General features: G+C 42.3%; 1 long non-coding RNA gene and 1 pseudogene across 2 annotated transcripts; both read right to left on the reverse strand.

Moving 5' to 3' along the window:
- Positions 1-5,356: 5,356 nt before the first annotated feature.
- LOC147700638 (olfactory receptor 1G1-like) lies at positions 5,357-8,768 on the reverse strand (annotated as a pseudogene). Its single transcript, XR_015297139.1, has one exon. The product of XR_015297139.1 is annotated as an olfactory receptor 1G1-like (transcript).
- A 4,883-nt stretch (positions 8,769-13,651) lies between these two features.
- LOC147700639 (uncharacterized) lies at positions 13,652-18,527 on the reverse strand. The gene is made up of 3 exons (XR_015297140.1): positions 18,420-18,527; positions 13,846-13,931; positions 13,652-13,746 (listed from the first exon to the last, which is right to left on the reverse strand). It is a non-coding gene; the product is annotated as an uncharacterized LOC147700639 (long non-coding RNA).
- Between the last annotated feature and the right edge of the window lie 1,868 nt (positions 18,528-20,395).

Consider the following 20,395-nt stretch of genomic DNA (forward strand, 5'->3'; position numbering starts at 1 on the left):
CTTCAATGAGGAGGCCCAAGGTGAGTTTGAAGAATTGCCAAAGGTGACTGTGGTAGGAAGAAGGTAATGATGTACATCATATTGTCATCAACAACTACTTCTCATGAGGGTAAATATCAGTTAATGAAAACATAGTTTTGTCTGCCAGTGACAGGCTGCTGCAGTCTTTGCTTAAGTAGTTAGTTTACGTTTTTATCCACATAAGGACATTTTTTTTTAAATAGTGATGTGTCCTACTATGTTTGCTGCATGGCAGAATGGAAATTGTTGTATATGATAATGTCACTGTACTAATACAACATGAGAAGGTTGTTTTTTGAAGCTGCAACCATGTGGTACATTCTTTTTGAGTCTACCTAGGTAGTACTTTAAAATCACATATTGATCGTGAACATGCATCTTTTCCCATGGGTCAACATACACTGTCACCTTCAGAAGCACAAAAGATTCATTGGTGACTTATTGAATGGGTAAGTTATCTTACTTGTGTTATATTGATGTAATATCGCCTGACTCTTTTTCCTGTTCTGTTACTGTACTTGTTCTAGCATTTAAATATGTTGTCACTGCTAACATCATTGCAGTGTATGTTTCTATGAATGGCTATCACTCCTGAGCATGTATATACATATGTAATATGATTGTGGACTTGGCTTTTTCTGCAGGGTCATCCCCAGATATGTTGCCTTTACTGTCCTGTTTTCTGAACCTGTTCTTGTTGAGGACTCTCAAAAATATACCTCTCCGAACCAGTGCTAAAGTACTTGTGCTCTCTCCTTTAAACATGGTAAAACAGGCTTGCACCCAATTGCACATTTAGTTTACATGTAAGCCCATAGTAAAGGGGCACTACATGTGCCCAAGGCCTGTAAATTAAATGCTACTAGTGGACCCGCAGCACTGATTGTGCCAGTTACTCAAGTAGCCATTTAAACATGTTGCAGCCCTGCCATTGCAGCCTGTGTGGGCAGTTGTATACTATATCATCACACATCCAAGAAGGGGGTACTCCTCCTTTTTCATCCTCCCTATCATATGATCAAATACCCACAAAAAGAGGAAAAGGGGGAAGAGGATGGTGTGTAAGATAAGACCATCTCTGGAAAAACGTACGATTTTTTGTTTTTTAAATGCACTCACCCATTACATAGTGGCTTGCTTCATCAAAGGGCTGCTACAACATCTCGTCGCAGACCAACGCCTGGGATAGAGCAAGAGGACGGGAAGCACAATATAAACATATGTGTGTAGGTGTTTGGTGTCTAAAGAATTTAACTATAAAGCATTTGTTAATGGTAAAGTCAGATTTGAAGTCACACTTCTTAAAACAACACTTTTAGAAAGTTGACATTTTCTTGTCCTAACCATTTGGTGCCTGAAGCCGGCATCTTGAGTCATATGACTAGGTGTATCTGGCAGGTGTTATTTGTGTATTGCTCCCAGACAGTACAACAGAGGAATGTTAGCTGTTGACAGGATGGACCGCCCTCACTTAATGAGGGGGAGGAACAGTCACCTACCACAATTGCACATCACGAAGACTCTGCCTGAACACACTCACAAAGTGTTTGTCACTAGTCTTTTATGTCCAAACTGGGCCCATTGCAGGGTGGAAGGGATTGTGTGACACCCGCAAGGGGTTTCAGAGCCTCTAGAAACTCTTTCTACTTCAAAGTGGGAACCGGGTACACATATGGATCTGAGGAAGACTCAGAAGAAGAACTGCTGTGCTGGTTTGCTGAAGGAAAAACTGTCACTCTACTGCCCTGCTGTGCTGCCCACCTGCCCTGCTGCCTTCCTTCCTTCCTGAGAAGGACTGGACCTTCATCTGGAACCCAGGATCACCAGAGCAACTCCAAAGACTAGTGGGCTGGTCTCCTGATCAGACATCACAGGGCAGAGCAGGCTTCCTCCATCCGGATCCCAACACATGGACTCTGCTAGCTGTGAGTCCTCCCCTTCCAAGTGGTGTCCCCCAAGTCCTGGACCTTTGGAAGTTGGCCCGAAGGTGCTCTGCCAGCCCAACTGTGGTCCCAGCAGAAACGATGCATCGCGATGCATCACCTGCCAAAAAATCTGCTTTTGACATATCGCCTCACCAAATTCCACATTGGGAGCGTTGTGTTACACTTCCCTGGTGCAGGACCTCGCATCACTGCCCGCAGCCTCCCAGGAATCACTGCAGCATAATGCATACTCAAAGAATGCCTTTGCATCACAAGCCCCTCGTCGATGGCATCCTCGAAAATAAAGCAGGACTCTGCATCACAAGCCCTTCAGCTTCTTTGGAACCAGTCAGTGCGCAGCGTATTTTTGACACAAGATTTTGCATCACAAGCCCCTCGTTGACGGCATCCTTGGCGATGAAGCAGGACCTTTCATCGTGCTTTGCAGTTCCTAGAAACCACTGATACGCAACGCTTCCTCAAAGCGAGACTCTACATCGCTCCACAACCAGGAGTTAAGGTAATCTTGTTCAGCGAACCTAACGTGGTCCCTGCAGCCAACCCATGCTGCATTGTAGATGGCCTTCACTTGTGACTTTATCCTGGCCCTACCATATAGCCACTGTTGGCGCTTTGTGCTTTTTGGTGCTATTTTCACTTACATGATTAAAATTGCATATCTCCGGTTTCTGGTGTTGTGTTTCACTTTATTACTGTTTGAAGTGCTGCACAAATACCTTACACATTGCTTCTAAGTTAAGCCTGACCACATTTGTGCCTAGTTATCAGAGGGATAAGCACATGTTAATTTGGAATTTACTTGTGACTCAACCAGTAACCCGATTTCTTACAGTGATGGAAATGGTACATACCTAGAAAGTGAAATTTACAAATACATGGAGAACAGAACAGAATGCTTTTGTCAAATGGTATAAACCCTTTTTTCTTCTCAAGAACATCAAAGGTTGTGTAATTTTTTGAGATTAGCTCTGAATATGTTTTTAAATGTGATGATTTAACCATGAATATGATGCACGCTGAATATCTGGAAAATGTTGACGGTATATGAACATTTTAAAAAGAAACAACATCTTGAAAATTCAGCAAAGAGTACAACTACAAACAGTTTAAAAATATTAAAAAACATTTTATTCAAATTAATTGACATAATGATTAAGGTGGTATCTGAAAACAAAGAAAATTTTGATTATCACAAAAACATTTACTATCAAACACAGAATAGGCATTGATGATGGATGATATCTTTAAGGGTCTAGACACAATTATTTGTAGTACATGTCTGAAAAACAAATTATGGTCAAAAGGCAAATGTGTAAAATGAATTGTCCTAAAAGTCAATGCTACAGTTTCTCTGGCTACAGCATTGGAGAGAAAACTTGCCTCTTGAGTTTCTTAAGGATGAGCCCTTGTCATTCCAGTTGCCAGCTAATGCAGCTGTCTTAGGCAAAGTAACACTCTATGCTAAGCTTGAAGATTACACTCTCTGGCTGAGAGGGTCTGATACAGAAATCTGGCGTGACTTCTGGCAATAATAGTGTTGTGAAGACCTCTCCTAATCAAAGGTCAAACACTGGAATTGATATAGGGTCTGACTACTAATTTTATATTCTATGTACATAATAAAACTGGACTTGGAGACATGAGATTCTAAACCGACTAAGCTATCAGGAAACAAAATGCACCAGCTCATTACTAAGACCTTGGGATCAACAATGCAAGGGGCCATATTAGGATTGTGTTGTTTGTCACTGGACGTAATAAAAAAGAAGTATGCAGCCATGAACATGACCTTCACATGCTAAGCTGAAGATATGCAGGTGAGAAATGGAGAAACAGGGGGCCTTATTTATGAAGGCCTTGCACCGCCGGTGCGTCACTTTTTCCCATTTTAAAAGTGACGCACCGGTGGCGCAAGGCCTTCATAAATAAGGCCCAGGATATCTTAACCTAACTAAAATGGAGTCTGACATGGGGTTGGCGACACATCAAGACTTGGAAGCTTGTTTGTCTGTCCCAGTTCTGTTGCGCACAGTACTCCATGACGTCCGACCACAGGGATTCACACAGTGTACCTCTATGGTATGGGGATGTGCATGATTGGTGAACCTAACAAATAGGGGAAAACACTATACACCATACCTCAATTAACTAACAACCCAGGATTAAATATAACTTGCGGCATTGGGGTAATTAGACACTTGTGTAGTAAAATATTGCACACCCTGGGTGACCTCTTTCACTGTAACTGATTTAAAACCTTGGGGGAGACACTGGCCACATCCATGGACATTCTGATATTACAAAGACTTCCCAGTTCTATGGGTGAGATGTTCACCTCTGTTCCGACAAAACTCATGCAGTGACACTAGCTCACCTCTATTATAACTGACCGAAACCATCCCAGACTAATAGCAGACATGTACTTTAGCGTAGCAAATGATATGTCTCCCTGTTGGTTGACCTCAAGGTCGAAGTGGGAGTTTTTGGATCAGGGCATGCAATTTAGATGCACTTTGGTCATATTGCTGTCAATAGATAAAGTAAGTCTCCCCAAAGACATGTGTAGGTTAGTACAGTTTAAATATGTACATAGTGCACATTACACACTTGCATGATTTCTGAGATTTGGAATGGCCGCATATGCAGAGTGCTAGGCATTTAAAGCCCTGAACGCTGTTTCTGTAGGGCATGGACTTGTTCTAGGATTTCTGCCTTCTGGCAAAAAGTGCTGGGAGAGCAGACTCAAATGATCCCTTCAAATTTGGCGATATCCCCAATGATGGCCAATTTGCGACATGTGAAGGAAATTCCAAGGCCATTCAAGTGGTTCAGAGCAATTGCTTTACTTCTGAGTAAGCCTAGGGCTGATATTCATTGGAGGTATAGAAGTATAACTAACTTCAAGACCTGCTTAAAGAAACTATTGACGTATTGAATACACTGAGATATATGGGACCCTTCAACCACACTCCTTTCATTCCAGGGATGTATGGGAGATGCTTGGATCATATCTTCCAAAAATATTGTTGATTTACGACTTTCATCATATTATGCATGCTATAATTGCTATAATATCATAAATTTATCAACATTTATTAGGATTCTATCCTAGGTTATGATGATTAATATACTTTACTGAGAATGTAATTGTACATATTACATGGACTGTGAGATCAAAGTATGTAAGAGACTAGAAAACATAGAAGTTCAATAACTTTTCCTAAAATAGATTGCCTCTTACCGTAGTGGCAGATCTCCCATCAGCTCCCTGCCTCTATTTTTGTTGTTGTTGCAGATTTATATAGTGCAAACTCGACCCGAAGGTATTGGAGCACTTTTCATGAGCACCGGTTATGTTACACAAAGACACATTCAATTCAATTCAATTCAAAATGCTTTTATTCAAGTTGTCAAAACAATCCATGTAAGCAAAAACATACATTTATAAAATATAGCATAAAAATACAAATAACACATTACAGCTTTTGATACTAGCAACATTAAAAAAGAATTGTCGTTGAATGTCCGTTGCATTCCTCCTTAGCACAACACATATGTACACATTCATTTTTGGTAGGTGCGGGGAGATGAAGTGATTTGTCCAAAATCACAGGATGCTGAGCTAGTGAAACATCGTGTGCCAAATATTTATGGCAAACTTGAACCTATGATGTAATACTGGAGAGAAGCAGTCATCTATAAAGTGGCTGAACTGCACAACATGAAAATAGAAGCTTTTCTGCTTAACCACATTTTTTGATCTTCTGCAAACATTTCATTTCATTGTTCAACCTTTTTCTTCAGTTTTGCACATGAGTGCACTTTGAAACGTGAGCTCCGGAGATGCTGAATTTGATGTCTACATCATGTGATATAGAATGTTATGATATAACATTGAATTTATTGTGAGATTTGTTGTTATGTTCCAAATCTATGACCTTCAAGCTTTTCAAGTCTACCCTCCTTCTAACTCTTCTAACACCAACATTGTGTTGTATCCCTTACCTATAACCCAACATCACCCATTACTCACCACCCCATGTTCACACCTCCCTCAACTACTACATCATTGTCCATTAAAAATACAATAAGCCCATTAGTAAGATATTTCCGACTCCACCTCTAAACCGTGCTGTCTGTTGTAATGCCTGCCACTCATGATGTAGACCAACTCATAGTCAAACAAGCCACAATTCTACTAACCCTCTATTTACCTTCTACTATACTTTCATAATTCTCATATCTTTTCTCACTGCGTTTCACTAACCTTCATAACCCATCAACCATTTTAAACACTATTGATCCTGCCAACATCCTCACTTCTCAACTTTCCCACTGTTCTCCTCCTCCTAATCCATTCAAATCTCTACTTCAACTATTGAGTGAACCCAACAAACTGGACCTACACAAGACTATACTGCCAAACCACCCAGACTAAGGCATCCAAAGGGAAATACTGAAACAACCACTTGAGCAGTTACATGTTAATCTCTGCACACTAATGCCACATCCACATTGGCCAGCAAGTCCACTGGATCTATACAGTGATCTGCAGACACTCAACTCCTCAAATCACTCTACATGTGTCCATTACATCCCGAACAGCAACCTAGCTGAAAAATATTTTACATCTATCATGGTCAAGCCATCCATAAGGATCAATAAAGTCAACATGCATAACCTAACAGTTATCTAATTGTGGACCTCCACAATATCAACAAAACTTGGCTGAGAGAACAGGCCTCAGATATTCTACAGGATTCCATTCCCACGGGATACCAACCGCTGTACATACATTTACCAAAGAAAAGGTGTGGTAGGATTCTAGCATTAACAAAGGTCTCTCAACATGGAGTGTGAAACTTTACTTATTTGCTCATTCCTGCTTCCAACTTTAACTGTATCATTCCTCGTCTATCAACCACCCCAAGTAACATTCACTGTTGCCCTCAAGGACAATGGATATCACATTTGCCACTCTAATCTTTGTATCTTTGGAGACCTTAACACCTGTCATGACAAATCTGATCCCTAGTAGATAGTAGACCTACCTAATAACCTTGAACATCTGCATTATCATTGACTATCAATTGAGTCACTTCAAAGGCTTGTTCGCGGTCCTAACAAAACATGCCATCGCCTGGCATGACCATCATGTTTTACGTCAAAAGAAATCTCCTAAATTTGCAACCATTACTTGTAACACCTAGTGTCTCCTCCCTCAACAGACCAGGGAAGACCTTCAGCATTGACAAAATAATTCTCCACAAGAGAGTAGAATCTGTGCCTTGAAGAGTAGGAGTTCATGTCAAGGTATTTATGATATTGTTTGATTGTTTTATTTGAAATGTGGAATATCCTTAAAGGTGTGTTTGTTAGCTTTGCACTTGCCCTGCTGAGCACACAAGTACAAATGAGCAGATTAGTCTGCTTACAAAAAAAGTTTATCTTTGAACTTCATTCCCAGATGTTAATCATGAACATCAATTTAGAGTTAGCAGAAGTGATATCCTGCATTATTTGACCATTGACATCACAGGATTGACTCTTGTCCCTCAACAAGCCGCTTAATTACCTCCTATTTGTGGCTATGTTTTTAGAAAAAGGGCAAGAGATTGAAACTATAGAGAGTAAGCAAGACTCAGTATTCACTGTTCACATCTGTTCCTCCCAATTACAATATGATTCGTGAAACCAGGCCATTCTGTCTGGCTACTCCGAACTGACATCCATTATATTAATCTTACAAATGATGCCCCAGACATTCTGAGATTGGTAGGGGCAGTTTTGGGATGTACATGGCTTCTGCAGAGGTTGCAATTAGGGAGAGTAGCAATCAATACTCTTGTAAAATAGTTTTTATTGTCCTGTCGTCTATACGCTCTTTTTTTTTCCTCAGGACATTTTTAAAATCAGTGTTGTTTAGGCTGTATATAATGGGATTGCACAGTGGAGGTAGAGTGGTGTAGAGCAAAGACACAATCTTGTCGTCTTTCGATGAAAATGTGGACGTTGGTCTCATATATGTAGGACAAATAGATCCATAGAATAAAATAACCACAGCGAGATGGGAGCCACATGTTGAGAAGGCCTTGCGTCTCCCCTCTGTAGACTTCATCTTCAGGATCACTGAGATGACCTGCACATAAGAAGTGATGACAAAAATGAATGGAGCCAGTGCAAAAATAGATCCCAATGTATAGTTCATTGTCTCTATAGTATACAGTTTGGTACAAGATAGCTTCATCAGGGCACTTACATCACAGAAGAAGTGGTTGATGGTGTGGGACTGACAGTAAGAAAGTCCAGACATCAGTACAATGTGTGGCAGTGGAAGCATGAGACCGGCAGCCCAGCTCACAGCGACCAGCTGGATGCACATATTCTTATTCATGATAGCTATGTAATGCAGGGGTTTGCAGATAGCCACATACCTATCCAAGGCCATGAATGTGAGGAGTAGGAATTCTGCAATCATCAGGAACCCAAAACAGTATACCTGCATGAGACATTCAGTAAGGGAAATGAGTGCACCTTTCAGAAAGAAATGGGCTAGCATTTGTGGGAATGTGACTGAGATGCCACTGATGTCAATTAAGGACAAACTAATGAGGAAATAATACATGGGCCTGTGCAGATATGGGCTGGAGTATATTATTGACATTATAAGGAGGTTTCCTACCAAAGTCATCAGGTAAATCAGTGTGAATGCAAAAAAAAAAGAGGAATTTGGAGCTGTGGAAGATCCGAAAATCCCACAATTAGAAACTGCCATGCTGATGTCTGATTCTCCTCTTCCATTTATCGAAGAACACAATTCTTTTGATTTGCACAGAGTCTGGAATAAAATACACAAATAATATTAATTAACTTGCTGGTGGTCGTCTCAGGAGATAGGACAATAAGATGTATGTTTTGTTTATGGTTTTTTGTGGAGTTACTGATTATTGCCCTGGTGAAATTTGAAATTGTCATCTTACATGCCAATAACACATATGTTCTCCTACATCACATGAAAATGGATTAAAACAGAGCTTGCTGAGTATTTTGGTACCTACTGTGGAAAATTTGTCCCATTGGGATGGAAGGGAATTCCTAGGTTTTTCCGATTTACTTAAATTAGTAACCTTAACAGCAAAAAAAGCCCTTCCTGTTAAAAAACCTATAGTATTCCCTTTACCCCTCCGGCAATTAAATATTGAAATATATAAACTAATAAGGGATCAATATTTATTATTCAACCAGGAAAGATATCATAAAATTGCCCTGCTAAAAAGAAGGAGAACAAGGTTGAAGGCCAGACTGAAAAGAGATAAGGATGACTCTTTATGGATTAAACTCCGGGAATCCTCTTATAAGGGTCAAGCCAAGGACATTCTGGTCATTAATTGGTGATGGTTGTGGTTCTAGATCTAGATCTACACCAATATGTATTGAGGAGCAGATTTGGGAGCAATACATTAAGCATTTATATAGCAGCAATGACACGTCACGGGATCATGATTCTCTTAATGAGGACATTCTTCCTTTCGATTCCCCGTCCGAAAAGGACATAGAATTAGCAATTAAGGGCATGCACTCCTCTGGCGCTATGGGTCCAGATGAGGTCCCTGTTTCTGTTCTAAAAGATCAGAGCGAACTATGGAGCAAAATCCTTTTTCCTGTGTTTAAATGTTGTTTTATTAGTGGCACGGTTCCCCCATCTTGGAAAGGGAGCATTCTAGTCCCCCTCTTTAAAAAAGGGGCTAGAGACCTTCCTCAAAACTACCGCCAAATCGCCTTATTAGACGCTATTGGCAAGGTCTTTGCTAAATGTCTTCTTAATTTAATTAATGATTGGGTGTCTATGGCCGAAATTTTACCCTATCAACAAACCGGCTTTTGACAAAAGCACGGTACCCTTGATAATCTGACGGCACTTCAGGTTATAACTGAGAAATATTTCAAGGTTCGTGGAGGGCGAGTTTATGGGGCCTTTATCGACTTCTCCACAGCCTTTGACAAAGTAGATAGAGTAACGCTATGGGGAAAGTTATCCGCTTCAGGGATGCCTTCCACTCTTCTTAGATTAGTTCTTGCCTTGCACTCAGATACCTGGTGCAGAGTGTTGTTGGGAGGGGAAAGAGGGCTGTCTGGAACTATTCCCACAGCTAATGGGTTAAAGCAAGGTTGCCTATTAGCTCCTTTGCTGTTTTCTCTATATATAGCCGATCTACCGCAAGCTCTTTCTGCAAGTACAGGTATTGCTCCGAGCCTGGGGGGCTCCCCAATTGTATGTCTTATGTATGCTGATGATATTTTGATTCTTGAATTAACGCCTTATGGGCTGAATAATCATCTGCATGCATTGTACAATTATGCTGGAAAGCATCATCTGCTGATAAATATCGCAAAAAGTAAAGTGATGTGCTTCACGGGTAGGAAGAAGTCTAAGTTTGTGAACTTTCATTGGACTGTGGGGGGCCAAAAGTTGGAAGTAGTGCAATCTTACACTTTCCTTGGTAAAATTGTTATGAGCAATTTAAGTGAAAAAGCTCACATAGCTAATAACACCCGGAAAGCTATTGTGCAGGGAAGGAGTTTGATTTCACTATATAAAGCTACAGGCAGAAGGCATTTCTCGATCCTGCTGGAGGTGTATCGAGCAAAAATTCCAGCCTCCTTACTCTATGGAATGGAGTTAATTGATATGAATTGCTGGAGTTTCCTGATCTCCTCTGAAGGTAAAATCCTTCGTAGCCTTTTATCTGTCAATACGGCTAGCTCTACAGCTGTTCTCAGACAGGAATTTGGATTACGAAGTTGCTGGGTCCAAGGTTTAGCGGGGAGTGTGCGTTGGGTTTATAGCCTAGCAAAGGGTGAGCCTGGCACATTAAGACATCTTATAAAAACGGAGCTGCTGGGAAATTTGAATGATTACTCTTTAATTCTAAAATTTTTTAGATTTGCCGTGAGCCAATTACATCTAGACGAAGCTGTTTTGTTCTCGTTATCTGCATATCAGCTGAAAACCCTCCTGAAATCTGCATCTTGGGAATTAGGGTTTAAACTGGATAGAGAGAATTGTACCTCTAAAAAAGGTACTACTCCAGTTACTGATTCCTGTTTGGTGGGGAAGGCGCAATCTTATGTTTCTTGGAACATTCCCCATGGAGTCAGGCGTCTATTGTTTCTAGTAAGGCAGGACTTACTTCCCCTGAATTCTCTTCTATCTAGATGGTACGGTTCATCTCCCACATGTGATCTTTGTAATATGAATAACCAGAATTTGCTCCATGTCATCTTTATTTGTCCAGCTCCGATGTCGTATAGGCGAAAGTGGCTAAGACCCATTTGTCTCAAATGAAATATTCTCTCTGCTACAGATTTTACTGCGGCCATGTACAACCCTCCTAATGAAATGTTTTGTTATAGATTATATAACTTTTTCAAATGTTTTTTGCCTTTGTATTAGTTGGGAGTTTCTGCGTCCAGATTACCTTGTATTTGTATTTTTTTTAATTTATGTCTTTTAAATATTTTCCTTCGCATGTTTTTAATGGATTGTAAAAGTATGTTATTTTTTCTTTCTTCTTTTTTATGTGGACCTCATGTGAGTTCCGTAAACATAAATAAAATAAACTTGAACTTGGATTAAAACACTCACCTGTAAAGATTCTTGTTAAAATGTATCGCAAAATAGATGTAAAGAAATTTTATTATCATATCCCATAATGCAGAAAACGTTATAGCTTCTATGTAATTCACAAAATATACGGTTTTGCAGGGAAAAGATCTGCATACACTTCATTAGGAAGAGGTCTAGAGCATGAGAATGACGTGGACAGAGTTACATGCTTGCAAAAGTGAACCTATCACGAATCATGCTCATTAAGGCATGTGCCATTGCTTCTGAGAACAGTGCGGTGTTTAGACTTACTGGCAATTTCTGGCCATGACTCCATCTCACTTTGCTACGATCCTGACTCCTAGTGTTTTTCTTGTGGGTTTTGGACCATTTTCCTTTTACTACATTTTTGGAGCTCAAACTGTATTCCTGGTGTATTTTGTCTGATGATGAATTTCAGGTGCAGTTTTTCTGATGATGAGGTGTCATTTTTTTCATTCATTAATTTACCATGCATATTGGAGCCCGGAGCCAGAGTCCATCTTGTTTCCGACAGGATGGCATTGTGGGCCAAAGTTCTCAGAGAAATGGACAAGTGGAATTGTGCAGAGTACATTATGAATATGGCATGTTTAAAGCCTTGAAGCAGAAGCCAGTCTGAAAAAACCCTTGCCCTAACAGAATAACATGGCACCATATTCCACCACAAGGGAGCAGTAAACTGTATTGCTGTACATGTGCTTGTATTTAGTATATTGTAGAGTGCTGGCTCCCTTATCTGAACTTACATTTGTCGTGCCCAGTGGCTGTGAGTTTGTGTGGCATTTGATGTAGAGTGTATCTTTCCCTGTATCTATTATTTCTATTCCTCCGTTCTTGAGCCATGCATTCCCCATGTCTGTGTGGTTATCACCTGTGTCATTGTTTGAAACAGTCATTCTGTATCCTTTTGGGTGTTTTCTTCCCAGAATGTGTGTCTTATTCACATTTCTTCACTGTGTATGTTTCTCCCAGCTCCTATGTCTGTGTCTCTTTAGTGACTGTGCTTTTACCTCCTAGACTCAATGTCCCCGTTTCTAACATTCTTTTCACCAGTCATGTTTTTTCTCCATTTGCTAACAGATGAAATAGAAAAAGGTTTATTCTTGAAAAAACAATGGGGCATATTACCAAGCAATAGCGATAATTATCGCTATTGCTTGGTTAGAGACAAAAATTTACCGCTGAGCTGCGGCGATTTTTACCGCAAATAAACCTTGGTATTACCAAGGTTTATCGCAAATGTGATAAAAATCGCTGCAAAGCATGAATATCGCTGAAAAGTCAGCGATATTCATGCATTACCGAGCTAATGCTCTTAGCCATGTTATCCACCTCCCATTGGATAACATGATAACTGCTCAGGGCAGGTGTTAGCTTTTGGAGATATTCGCGCTTAGCGCGAATATCTCCAAAAGTTGGTAATAGGAGATAGCGATGTTAGCGACTGTTTTCAGTCGCTAACATCTTGGCACGCCCACTTTGCATGTCATTAGTGATAAATATCACTGACATGCAAAGTGGGTCCCAAGATGGTCGCTATCTCCTACTAGCTGTCGCTAACTGGTGTTAGCGACAGCTAGGTAATAGGGAGATAAGTTTATCTCCGCTTTCTTGGCTTTTAAAGCCAAAAAAGCGGAGATAAACCCCCTTGATAATATGCCCCCAATGTTTTCAATTTACTGTGGTTTCTGAAAACAACTACAATATGGGGAACTGTGTGACAATTGAAGTGTTAGACCATTTGTCAAGTCTTCCCCCCAACATTTTGCCTTCTTCAATCCTGTCTGCTGGAATTCATTTTTGTTGGTTTTAGAACTGTGTGCACTTTACCCCTACTAACCAGGGCTTAAGTGCTTGTGTTCATTCCTTGAACCGTGACTGAATTGTCTCACACCAAATTGGCACATTTCATTTACTTATGAGTCCTTCTAAAGTGGTACTACATGTGCCCAGGGCCTTTTGTCAGATTACAACAATGCGGCGCTCACCTGACACCTGCACTGCCTTGCTTCACGGAGACGTTACCTTACTGCCTGTGATATGAATTTCCTCGAAGAAGATGGGGTAGAGTCCAGGAAAGGGGTTCCGGGGATAGACGTTGTCTAGGTTTTCCGGGTACAGTTGTCGAACCTAAAAAAATGACAATAGTAAGCGGTCCTGCCCACTAATGTAGTTGTGGGTATCTTCTCCATGGTGTGTTGTCTGTAGTGTAAGTAGTTCCCCACCTACCTGCAATCAACTATGTTTAGTGGTGGCACTGGATACTGTCCACTCAGATTCGTCTCTGGATGTGGTTAGGTGTGATAGTGTTGGGTCTAGGAGGAAACAAACATACAAGTTACAAACCAGGGTTGTTAGTACAGAGATAATTGCAATGAAATATTACTGCAATACAATATGCCAGAGCGGCACGCACTGGAATGGTTCTAAGCACCACTACGCCTGTAGGTCGACGAGGTTCTCTTCAAAGGTGAGCTGCTGCCACACACTCTCTGCCAAGACGGATGGTCCAGGTGGTTTATAGTTCAATGCATGGACCTGTTGCTCTCTAACTAGGCTCTTAGGCAGGCACCAAGTTCTGTTCACTTAAGCCCTTAGCCCTTAAAACAAGTTCAGTTCACTTGGAATTCCCACTTGGAATACAAAGCATTCAATCCAGCGTAATCCACAAGCTAGTGCCACTTCTGTAATCGCAAGTTTCTATGTGGCGAATAGGTGCCTTGGTTTCCTGTGTGCGCTTGCTTGATTTGGGTAACTTTGCTTATTTTGTTTTTCAATTCTTTTGCAGAATTCAGGAAGGCCACGTGATGCTACCGTACTCTAGGATGTATCGGGGAGCTGTCGTGATGAATCAGGAGGGTTGCCGGAAGGCATAGTTGGAATCCTCCGGTAAGCCGAGGTGTTACCTTACGGAGAGTCTCAGGACAAAGCAAGTTTTAGACTGCTGGGTGTGGTTCATATGAGAAAATCACACCCAAGATGTCTGCAGAGAGTTGCTGTGTTCTCGCAGGAGCTCATCATTTAAGGAGATGCTTCCTGCAATGAACACACGGGTCAACAGATGCACCTGTGAACGTTTTGTGCTGCTTGTCGCAGTGACTCTCACACTGTACATGCCAAATAACAGTTTTGGCTGCAATCATCCAAATGGTGAGGTGACCCTTACATAAACAGAAACCACACACACTAGGAACAATGGAACGAGATACAAATATACACACCACTAGGAACATGAAAAGAATACAAACTTTACTCTGATTACCATATACACTCAGTGAAGCATGCCCACACTCACATACAGGTGCGAGGGCACGGGTTGGAGGGCCGGCTTTCAAGACTGGGAAGCAGCCATTTCTGTTTGTGGGCGACTGTGACACCTGTTAATTACTTCCTCCTAGTGAGCCTGCAGCACGTATTGTGCCACCCAGTTAAGTAGCCCTTTAAAACATGTCTCAGGCTGGCATTTCAGCTTGAGTGCATTTTTAAACTACGAAGTCGACCTGACAAAAAAAACAATTTGCCATCTCTAAACTTCCCTTTATAAAACATATATGTTATGCCTAACGTAGGCCCTAAACAGCCCATAGGATAGGGTGCATTGTATTTAAATGTAGCACGAGTTTTTAAGTTTTACATGTCTCGGTAGTGAAGAAATCCCAAATACATTTTTCACTACTGTGAGTCCTACGTCTGCCTTAGGATAACATTGGGTTACCTTGTTTCATTTAATAAATGATAATTAGGTCTCGCCTAAGCCATTGCTTTAGCAATGCTTTTCAAGATATTATGTAGGGGCTCTAAAAAATGCTCCCAAAGGCCATTCTAGGTGGATTGCCTACAGTGCATGTGTGCGAGCGCGTGCACATTGCACACCATTTGGCAGCCTGTGAGCCTCGGCATCAGACTTCAAAGGAATCTGCTCCCCCGCCGTTTCTGGCTTTGCTCAACGGCGCTTTCACAGCGGATCAGGTGGCGGTAACGAGCACAACCACGCACATTGTGCACAACTTCCATTTGCCAACAGCCACTTCATGAGCGAGCTGCGCTCCGCCTCTGCTGCCACACGCGACAGTAGTGGAGCAGTAGTGGAGTGGTGTGGCTCACTGGTTAGAGGCGGCAGACCCGTAAGCAGAGAACGGCCTGGGACCAGGGTTCAATTCCCGACGCGGCAGGGTCGTGGACCAGGGTCAAAACAGACTCGACAATTCTCGCCTCGGTGCCTACTCTAACCAGGGAACACACTCAGCAACTCTGGGCATTAAGCTTGCCTCATCTCTACAACGGTCCCCCACAGACGCTGGGGATGCCTGGTTTCACCTTGGAGATACCCAGAAAGGGACCATCTCACAGGGAAAACCAGGATGGGTTCCCCAGCAGTCTGCAGCGCCAGGATACTCCATGGAGTCGCAGTGCGCTTTACAAGTACACCCACATTTACATTTACATTTACACACATTCAGCTCACCAGGCTGCACACCCCCTCACCCTCCATAAGCTTGCTCGCCAATGTCTCCATACATTCACCCACTGTCTGGTGACCTTTGTTGTTAGTTTCTCTACCCCCACCCCTCCCGTCCAGATCTGTTTCCTCAGTGCCTCCCTGCTTTGCTCTCTGACACAGTTTTGTCTGTCGTGTTGGAGTCGCTCAGTCTCGTTGTACCTGCAGCCCTTAGTTCTTCCTCCCTCGGTGCCCCCATGGCCCTTTCAGCCTCCCACCTTTTCACTGTCAGTTTGTACCTGCCAGTCGTCTGTCCCTTGTACCACAAGGCCATTATCCAACATCTGCACTTCTTGTTCCCTATGTCTCACCTCTGATCTTTTCTTGTGCCCCACAGTCTATAGACTTATATAGCGCCTTAAACCAAGGGTTATCCGGTCGCTTTTGCATAACACACAAGGGCTAATGGATCAGCCAAGCCTTCAATTTATTTGTAAAGTTAACAATGTATTGCATTTGCTACTGCTTTTAGGAACCCCCTTCCACAACCTTGCAGCTACTACTTGTAGCTTTCTGCTGCCAAGTGTACTTTTTATGTACCGTGGAATTCTCTTCATACCCTTCCCGGAAGCTGTTAATCCGTGGCCTAGCAAAGAGTCCATGCGCAATGCCAGAACCAATAACAGCCTTGCTCTGGTGCCCTCCCATGAGAAGGCCGTTGTGTGGGTTCACTGTCCATGTGGGCAGGTATTATAGGTCACAAGTCTCCACTGATAGCTGTTCACCCAAAATGGCACTGAAAGGTTTAGCTGATTGGCTCAAGGTTTGATGCGCCACCCCCCCCCCCCCCCCCTCTGGCTTGGTGGCCTCATAGCCCCCCCCCCCCCTATCTCATCGTCTGCTCATGCTCCTCTCCATTGTGGTGAGGTTTCTCCGTTTCCCCTGTTTCTTCGTTGATTTTAACCTCCCATCTGCTGCTGGGCCCTGCCCCCACCGCCTGCTTGATGCAGTGGGTCCCTTTGCCCTCAGGTTCCTCCGCTGTCCTCATCTTTTAACTGCCATGATGTTTCCTACGAGGCCCCCCCAGTCCGTTTCCTGGTCCCTGACTGACGCCCTTACTGCTGCATCACCATATTCCCGTCTGCCCTATGTCCAATTTCTCTGTGCCACCAGTCTCCTCTGCTTCTTTTATTGGCGATTTGGAATCCCACACAGTTTGCATGGTGCTGTCATTCGCTCCACCATCTTTTACTTAAACAAATAAAACAACTTTTGCGCTATATAATTTCACCTACTCTAAACGTATGATTGGCGCGGTATTTTATATGTTGTACCTGTGCTGCATAAGTTCATTATTTTATATTTACAGTTGTTGGACATTTATGCATGCGTATTGGTATTACAGCTAATACAGTTAGTTACCTGTAGAGTGGCACCGACTAGAAGTTGACACGTATCACATTTGTCTGCTGGTATCACATATTCAAGTACATGGACAATATTTTCTTGGGACATAGGGAAACCTTTTACTTCTGTGTTAACGAATACATAGCTTAATGGACGTAACAATCATTAAACACGCTTCTGCAGTAACTGGCATTTCTAACTTTGAGACTGGTTCATTTGTCAGTGTCATGAAAAAGGAATGGAGTCCTTCTTCCTAACTGTATTCTTTTAAGGGTATTTGCAAATGTATTCGTTTTGGCTCTTGGTACAAAAGAAAGCCTTAACTTGTTCTGTGCCATGAAATATGATCTGAATAGGTACTTACACTCATTATTAAAGGTTTCAGTTGCTTTGATTTAATTACTTTTTAGTTTGGAATTCCATAATTGGACTCATACTGGCCAGTTGCGATATTCATTATGAATTGTAACTGCCTCTGTCTTGCTCGCCCCTCCCCCTCCACAGAGCGTGTCTCGCGGCCCTTATTGTCATCTCGGATTGCACTCACACCTTCTTCTTCCCTTTCGGCTGCTTTGATGTTCTGGGCACGCCAAAGGAACTGGCTCATTAACTACCAAAGAAGTGTCCGTGGCGCTGGAAGGTCAGTCTGGCAGCTCGAAGGTACAGTACAGTGCGTTTCCCTTTGTAAAGCTTGGTTGGCTATTTGTTCACTCCCTTTCATTACAAATTCTGAGGTTCCTGAGTATAAAGTGTTGTTTTATAGGTTTGACTGATTCGTTTTGAATTAAAAACAAATGGAAAGAAAACTGTACCTCTAGATAGACACGTGTTCAACTGTCTCTCTTGGGAAGTGTTCTATTATCTCATGCACTTGCAAAGCTATCAAGTGTTCAGAAAGCACCCACCATTATGTTCAAGTGTGTGAAGCTCATATTTAAATATGTAAATTGTTATTTACCTCATAACCTTGGAAACTGTTCTTATAGAAACTGCTTGCATGCTGTAGTAATTGTTCCTGTGTAAAGCACTCTGAAACCCGTTTGGATCTTGTATGCGCTATATAAAATTGGAAATAAAAAAAATAATTAAAAGTGCTGGAAACTCAGCTGTTTGAATTACGCTGCACTGGAGGCGCACACGGTGTTACAAAATGGGTAGATTGCACTATAAAAAGGACTATTTGATTTGATGAGTGTCCGTGTGTAAACCCTCAAAGGCGGTGAGACATGCGTACAATAAACATGTTATTTTTTAGCTGCGGCCCTATACTCTTTTACATGACTGCCTTGCTGCAGGCCTGCCTTAGCAGTGAGGAGTTTGCAGCACACTGAATGCAGGGTATCCATTCTACTCTTGAAGTAAGATCAGGTATTCTATTCCTCAAGAGTGACCTCTGCAAACTTAACCTGCCAAGTAAAAAAAGATGAAGCTCTCTAGTCGCCTGGAAGGCACCTTCAGAAATACTTCATTAGTCTCCAATCATTTGAAGACCGTCTCAAGGAACAGAATAACATTTGTTTAAAACCGCTTCAATTTGCAGTTTTTTTGCCATTCCTAAGTGCTTTAAACAACAGGGGTTACTGTTAACCAATTTAAGAAAACTCAGTTATCGACTTCAAAAGGATGAATGGCTGAGTAAGCCTGACAAACACAACCACAAACACACACACACACACAACCACACACACAACCACACACACAACCACACACAGCCACACACACACCCACACACAACCACACACAACCACACACACAACCACAACCTCACACACAAAGACAACCACACACACAACCACAACCTCACACACAACCACAACCACATGCACAACCACACAACCACATGCACAACCACACACACACACGCAACCACACACACAAACAACCACACACACACAACCACACACACACAACCACAAGCACAACCATACCCAACCACACACAACCCCACAACCACACACACAACCCCACACACACAACCCCACACACACAACCACACACACACACACTCACACACACAACCACAACCACACAACCAAAACCACATCAAAACCGCACACACAACCACACACAACCACAGCCACACACACAACCAAAACTACACACCTAACTATCCATCTATCTATCTATCTTTCTATCTATCTATCTATCTATCTATCTTTTTATCTATCTATCTATCTATCTATCTATCTATCGCACTCACTCTATCTATCGCCCTCACTCTATCTATCGCCCTCACTCTATCTATCGCCCTCACTCTTTCTATCTATCGCCCTCAGTATGTCTGTCTGTCTATCTATCTATCTATCTATCTAACTATCTATCTATCGCCCTCACTCTATCTATCGCCCTCACTCTAACTATCTATCACCCTCACTCTATCTATCTGTCGCCCTCACTCTATCTATCTATCGCCCTCACTCTATCTATCGCCTTCAATCTATCTATCTATCTATCTATCTATCTATCTATCTATCTATTGCCCTCAGTCTATCTATCTATCACCCTCATGCTATCTATCTATCACACTCACTCTATCTATCTATTGCCCTCACTCTATCGCCCTCACTCTATCTATCGCCCTCACTCTATTTATCTGATTATCTATCTATCTATCTATCTATCTATCTATCTATCTATCTATCGAAAGAGCTTTCCAACCCCAGCGCAGGAAACAACGACATCACCCCATCGCAAGACCTCTGCAACTCCCTCGCTTCATACTTCCACAACAAGATCGCGGACATACACAGCAGCTTCAACAACCAACCAACGCACACCATGACCGAACAACCGCCCCCCAACACCACCCTCCACGCCTGGACCCCGATCAGCACCGAAGACACCATCCGCACGATGAACTCCATCCACTCCGGATCACCGACCGACCCCTGCCCTCACCACGTCTTCAACAAGGCCGACGCTGTCATCGCACCC

Source organism: Lissotriton vulgaris, chromosome 7 (assembly GCF_964263255.1).
Source record: "Lissotriton vulgaris chromosome 7, aLisVul1.2, whole genome shotgun sequence".
Taxonomy (NCBI): Eukaryota; Metazoa; Chordata; class Amphibia; order Caudata; family Salamandridae; genus Lissotriton; species Lissotriton vulgaris.